The sequence below is a fragment of the Myotis myotis genome, unplaced genomic scaffold (assembly GCF_014108235.1).
Source record: "Myotis myotis isolate mMyoMyo1 unplaced genomic scaffold, mMyoMyo1.p scaffold_m19_p_5, whole genome shotgun sequence".
NCBI lineage: Eukaryota > Metazoa > Chordata > Mammalia > Chiroptera > Vespertilionidae > Myotis > Myotis myotis.
Genome location: NW_023416357.1, coordinates 109,112,315 through 109,118,314, shown reverse-complemented (window position 1 = coordinate 109,118,314; position 6,000 = coordinate 109,112,315). Strand labels below are relative to the sequence as shown.

At 49.0% G+C, this 6,000-nt stretch overlaps 1 non-coding gene across 1 annotated transcript; it reads left to right on the top strand.

Moving 5' to 3' along the window:
* The first annotated feature begins 4,929 nt into the window (after positions 1–4,929).
* On the top strand, positions 4,930–5,036 carry LOC118657123. Its single transcript, XR_004967862.1, has one exon. It is a non-coding gene; the product is annotated as a U6 spliceosomal RNA (small nuclear RNA).
* Positions 5,037–6,000: the final 964 nt, after the last annotated feature.

Below are 6,000 nucleotides of genomic sequence, written 5' to 3'. Positions count from 1 at the left end.
TGTGTCTATGTGTTCTCTCTCTGTCCCTGTGCTGGACTGTCCCTGTGTCTATGTGTTCTCTCTCTGTCCCTGTGCTGGACTGTCCCTGTGTCTATGTGTTCTCTCTCTGTCCCTGTGCTGGACTGTCCCTGTGTCTATGTGTTCTCTCTCTGTCCCTGTGCTGGACTGTCCCTGTGTCTATGTGTTCTCTCTCTGTCCATGTGCTGGACTGTCCCTGTGTATATGTGTTCTCTCTCTGTCCCTGTGCTGGACTGTCCCTGTGTCTATGTGTTCTCTCTCTGTCGCCTGTGCTGGACTGTCCCTGTGTCTATGTGTTCCACTGGCCCTGTGGTCATAGGTTCTCTCTCTCTGCCCCTGTGCTGGACTCTCCCTGTGTCTATGGTGTTCTCCTCGCTGTCCCCTGTGCTGGGACTGTCCCTGTGTCTATGTGTTCTCTCTCTGTCCCTGTGCTGGACTGTCCCTGTTTCTATGTGTGCCCTCTCTGTCCCTGTGCTGGACTGTCCCTGTTTCCTATGTGTTTCTCTCTCTGTCCCTGTGCTGGACTGTCCCTGGTCTATGTGTTCTCTCTCTCGTCCCTGTGCTGGACTGTCCTGTGTCTATGTGTCGCTCGCTGTCCCTGTGCTGGACTTCCCTGTGTCTATGTGTTCTCTCTCTCGGCCCTGTGCGGGACTCTCCCGGTCATGTGTTCTCTCTCTGTCCTTGCTCGCTCTACCTTTCTATTCTTTCTCTCTCGGTCTGGGTGACTGTCCTGTGTCGATTCTCTCTGCTCTCCCTGTCGGGTGCCCTTGTCTATCTCTATTTCTGTCTGCTGCTGGGACTCGCTCTGTGGCTAATGGTCGCTTTGTCCCTGTGATAACGGGCCCTTGGCTTGGTCTCTTCTGCCCTGTGTCGCTTTCTGTGCTAGTGCTCTTATCTGTCAGTGCGGCTGTTCCCTTGTCTTGTTACTCTCTTGCTGGGCGGCCTCACAGGGGCTATGGTTCTCTCTCTTGTCCCTGGGCTGGACTGTCCGTGGCGACTGTTTAGCTCTCTGTCCACTGTGCGGACTGCCCAGGGTCTAGTGTCGCTCGCTTTCCCTGTTTGTGGACTGTCCCTCTGTCTAGTATTCTTGCTCTTCCCTCTCTCTTTCCCGTGTCTAGTCTTATTCTGTCATGTGCTGGACTGTCCCTGTGCCCATATGTGTTCTCGATCCGTCACCTTGCTGGACGGTCCCCGTGTCGTGCTGTCTCTATCTGTACCCTGGCTGGACTGTCCGGTGTCTATGTGTTCTCTCTCTGTCCTGTGCTGGACTCTCTCTGTGTCTATGTGTTCTCTCTCTGTCCCTGTGCTGGACTGTCCCTGTGTCTATGTGTTCTCTCTCTGTCCCTGTGCTGGACTCTCCCTGTTTCTATGTGTTCTCTATCTGTCACTGTGCTGGACTCTCCCTGTGTCTATGTGTTCTCTCTCTGTCCCTGTGCTGGACTGTCCCTGTGTCTATGTGTTCTCTCTCTGTCCCTGTGCTGGACTGTCCCTGTTTCTATGTGTTCTCTCTCTGTCCCTGTGCTGGACTGTCCCTGTGTCTATGTGTTCTCTCTCTGTCCCTGTGCTGGACTCTCTCCTGTGTCTATGTGTTCTCTCTCTGTACCTGTGCTGGACTGTCCCTGTGTCTATGTGTTCTCTCTCTGTCCCTGTGCTGGACTCTCCCTGTGTCTATTTGTTCTCTCTCTGTCCCTGTGCTGGACTCTCCCTGTGTCTATGTGTTCTCTCTCTGTCCCTGTGCTGGACTCTCCTGTGTCTATGTGTTCTCTCTCTGTCCCTGTGCTGGACTGTCCCTGTGTCTATGTGTTCTCTCTCTGTCCCTGTGCTGGACTGTCCCTGTGTCTATGTGTTCTCTCTCTGTCCCTGTGCTGGACTGTCCCTGTGTCTATGTGTTCTCTCTCTGTCCCTGTGCTGGACTGTCCCTGTGTCTATGTGTTCTCTCTCTGTCCCTGTGCTGGACTGTCCCTGTGTCTATGTGTTCTCTCTCTGTCCCTGTGCTGGACTGTCCCTGTGTCTATGTGTCTCTCTCTGTCCCTGTGCTGGACTGTCCCTGTGTCTATGTGTTCTCTCTCTGTCCCTGTGCTGGACTCTCTCTGTGTCTATGTGTTCTCTCTCTGTCCCTGTGCTGGACTGTCCCTGTGTCTATGTGTTCTCTCTCTGTCCCTGTGCTGGACTCTCCTGTGTCTATGTGTTCTCTCTCTGTCCCTGTGCTGGACTCTCTCTGTGTCTATGTGTTCTCTCTCTGTCCCTGTGCTGGACTCTCCCTGTGTCTATGTGTTCTCTCTCTGTCCCTGCTGGACTCTCCCTGTGTCTATGTGTTCTCTCTCTGTCCTGTGCTGGACTCTCCCTGTGTCTATGTGTTCTCTCTCTGTCCCTGTGCTGGACTCTCCCTGTGTCTATGTGTTCTCTCTCTGTCCCTGTGCTGGACTGTCCCTGTGTCTATGTGTTCTCTCTCTGTCCCTGTGCTGGACTGTCCCTGTGTCTATGTGTTCTCTCTCTGTCCCTGTGCTGGACTGTCCCTGTGTCTATGTGTTCTCTCTCTGTCCCTGTGCTGGACTCTCTCTGTGTCTATGTGTTCTCTCTCTGTCCCTGTGCTGGACTGTCCCTGTGTCTATGTGTTCTCTCTCTGTCCCTGTGCTGGGACTCTCCCTGTGTCTATGTGTTCTCTCTCTGTCCCTGTGCTGGACTGTCCCTGTGTCTATGTGTTCTCTCTCTGTCCCTGTGCTGGACTGTCCCTGTGTCTATGTGTTCTCTCTCTGTCCCTGTGCTGGACTGTCCCTGTGTCTATGTGTTCTCTCTCTGTCCCTGTGCTGGACTGTCCCTGTGTCTATGTGTTCTCTCTCTGTCCCTGTGCTGGACTGTCCCTGTGTCTATGTGTTCTCTCTCTGTCCCTGTGCTGGACTGTCCCTGTGTCTATGTGTTCTCTCTCTGTCCCTGTGCTGGACTGTCCCTGTGTCTATGTGTTCTCTCTCTGTCCCTGTGCTGGACTGTCTCTGTGTCTATGTGTTCTCTCTCTGTCCCTGTGCTGGACTGTCCCTGTGTCTATGTGTTCTCTCTCTGTCCCTGTGCTGGACTGTCCCTGTGTCTATGTGTTCTCTCTCTGTCCCTGTGCTGGACTCTCCCTGTGTCTATGTGTTCTCTCTCTGTCCCTGTGCTGGACTGTCCCTCTTTTAATGTGTTCTTTCTCTCATGGGCCCTGCCATCTTGTGACCACATGGGGCGGCCATCTGTGTGAGCATGTGACAGTCAATTTGCATATTACCTCTTTATTTCACAGAAAGAAAACAAAGCATTACATACAATAGGTTGACCTATTCATTTATTCATACAGGAAAACATTTTCCCAATCTATGATACATGTATCAGCCTATGAAATAGAAAATAATATATTGTGCCCCACAAGCATGGCTCAGTGGTTGAGCATCAACCTATGAACCAGGAGGTCATGGTTCAATTCCTGGTCAGCGTTCATGCCCATATAGCGGACTTGATCCCCGGGGGGAGGAAGGGTGCAGGAGGCAGCCAGGCAATGATTCTCTCTCATTATTTATGTTTCTATTTCTCTCTCCCTCTCCCTTCCTCTCTGAAATCAATAAAAATATTTTAAAGAAATACATTTGTAAACATTGCTAGCAAAGTCTGTTTAGAAAAGTCTAGAGTGAGTGTTTAAATAAAATGGACTGTATGTGTACAACATGCAGAGAAGTCTGTGAACACTCTTCTAATTAGTGCCAAGCAGGTTTTGGCACAGTGTGTGTTTGTCTATTTCTTTTTCTTTCTTTTTTTTTATCCTCCCCAGAGGATATTTTTCCATTGATTTTTAAGAGAGAGTGGAAGAGAGAGGAAAAGACAGAGAGAAACATCAATATAAGAGAAACACATCGACAGATTGTCTCCTGCACACGCCCTGACTAGGGCCTAGGCCAGGGAGGAGCCTGCAACCGAGGTACAGTGGGGCCTTGACTTACAAGTTTAATTCGTTCTGTGATGGAGCTCGTAACTCAAATTACTCTGTATGTCAAATCAAAAAGTGAAAAAGTGAGACACGTGATGCTGGGCTGATGTTGTGGCGTTCACTGTGACGTTCGCTGCGCCAACTAGCGGTAGGGTATCTGAAGCTGGCTCATAACCCGAATTTTAGCTCGCAACTCAAAGCAAAAAATTGGCCGAGAGACGGCTCGTATCTCGAAAAACTCGTTAGTCAGGACACTCGTAAGTCAAGGCCCCACTGTATGTGCCCTTGACAAGAATCAAACCTGGGAACCTTTAGTGTGCAGGTTGACAATCTATCCACTAAGCCACACTGGCTAGGGCTGTTTGTTTGTCTTTTCTTGCAGATTATAATTTCTAAATGAAACTCCTGGAGATTAAAAATGGCAGCAGGGTAAGTGGAAGAAACTCACAAACATGTTTCCAGGACCAAACTGGAATTACAACTAAAATACAAAGCCGTCACCCTGAGTAATCAACTGAAGACTCGCTAAAGAGAACACTGACAAGGATGGAAAGTGGAGACCACATAGAGCCTGATAGGAAGGGTCAAGGTGCAAAAGGGCTGGATGGGCTCCCACAGATAGCAACTGAAGTCCCCAGTAGGGAGTGTGCAGGAGGCAGCTGATCAATGTTTTTCTCTCATCGATGTTTCTAACTTTCTATTCCTCTCCCTTCATCTCTGTAAAAAAAAAAAAAAAAAAATCAATAAATTATATTTAAAAAAACAAAACAAAAAAACCAGAATTGGAAATGCCTGGCCCAGGGTCAGGGATTTATTTAAAAAAAAAAAAAAAGATGTAACAGTGCAAATAACAATAGCATGAAAAAGGAAAGAGAAGCCATGAACAAGAACCAGACAGAAATGAAGAATGATACATCTGACATCAAGAACACACTGGAAGGTATTAAAAGTAGACTGGAGTGCTTGCTTCAGCTGCACATATACTAAAATTGGAACAATACAGAGAAGATTAGCATGGCCCCTGCACAAGGATAACACGCAAATTCGTGATGCGTTCCATATTAAAAAAAAAAAAAAAGTAGACTGGATGAAGCAGGGGATCAAATCAGCAATAGACAACCACTGGAAGAGAAGGTAGAAATAAATACCCAATAAGAGCAAAAAATAGAAAAAAAATAATTAAAGAACAGGAAGAGAGCATAAGGAAGCTCTCAGACAACATGAAACATAACATCATCTGCACTATGAAAATACCAGAAGGGAAGAGTGTGAGCAAGGAACAGAGAACCTGTTTAAAGAAATAATGACAAGCCCTGGTGAGGCTCAGACGGCCCCGGTGAGGCTCAGACGGCCCCGGTGAGGCTGAGATGGCACCGGTGAGGTTGAGATGGCACCGGTGAGGCCGAGACGGTACCGGTGAGGCCGAGACGGTCCCGGTGTGGTTGAATCAGCCCCGGTGAGGCTGAAACGGCCCCAGTGAGGCTGGGACGGCCCTGGTGAGGCTGAGACGGCCCTGGTGAGGTCGAGACAGCCCTGGTGGGGTCGAAACGGCCCCAGTGAGGTTGAGACGGCCCCCGTGAGGCTGGGACGGCCCCTGTGAGGCTGAAACGGCCCCCGTGAGACTGGGACGGCACCTGTGAGGCTGAGATGGCCCCTGTGAGACCGAGACAGCCCCTGGGAAGCTGAGAAAAATACCACATGAACTCACTCATTCATGGATAATAAGAAACATTATAGACTGATGAACAAAAATGGATACAGAGGCAGAGCAGCATTGAGTAGAAAGTCCAACTACAGTGGGAACCCTGGGGAGGGTTGGGGGGAGTAGGAGATCAACCGAAAGACTTATATGCATGCATATGAGAATAACTAATGGACACAAGACACTGGGGGGTGGGGGAAGCCGGGGGAATGTCAAGGGGGGGAAAAAGGAGACATGTGTAATACTCTTTGTAATACTTTAAGAAATAAAAAATAATAATTTTTAAAAAAGAAAAAGAAAAAGAAAAAGAAATCATGACAGAAAACTT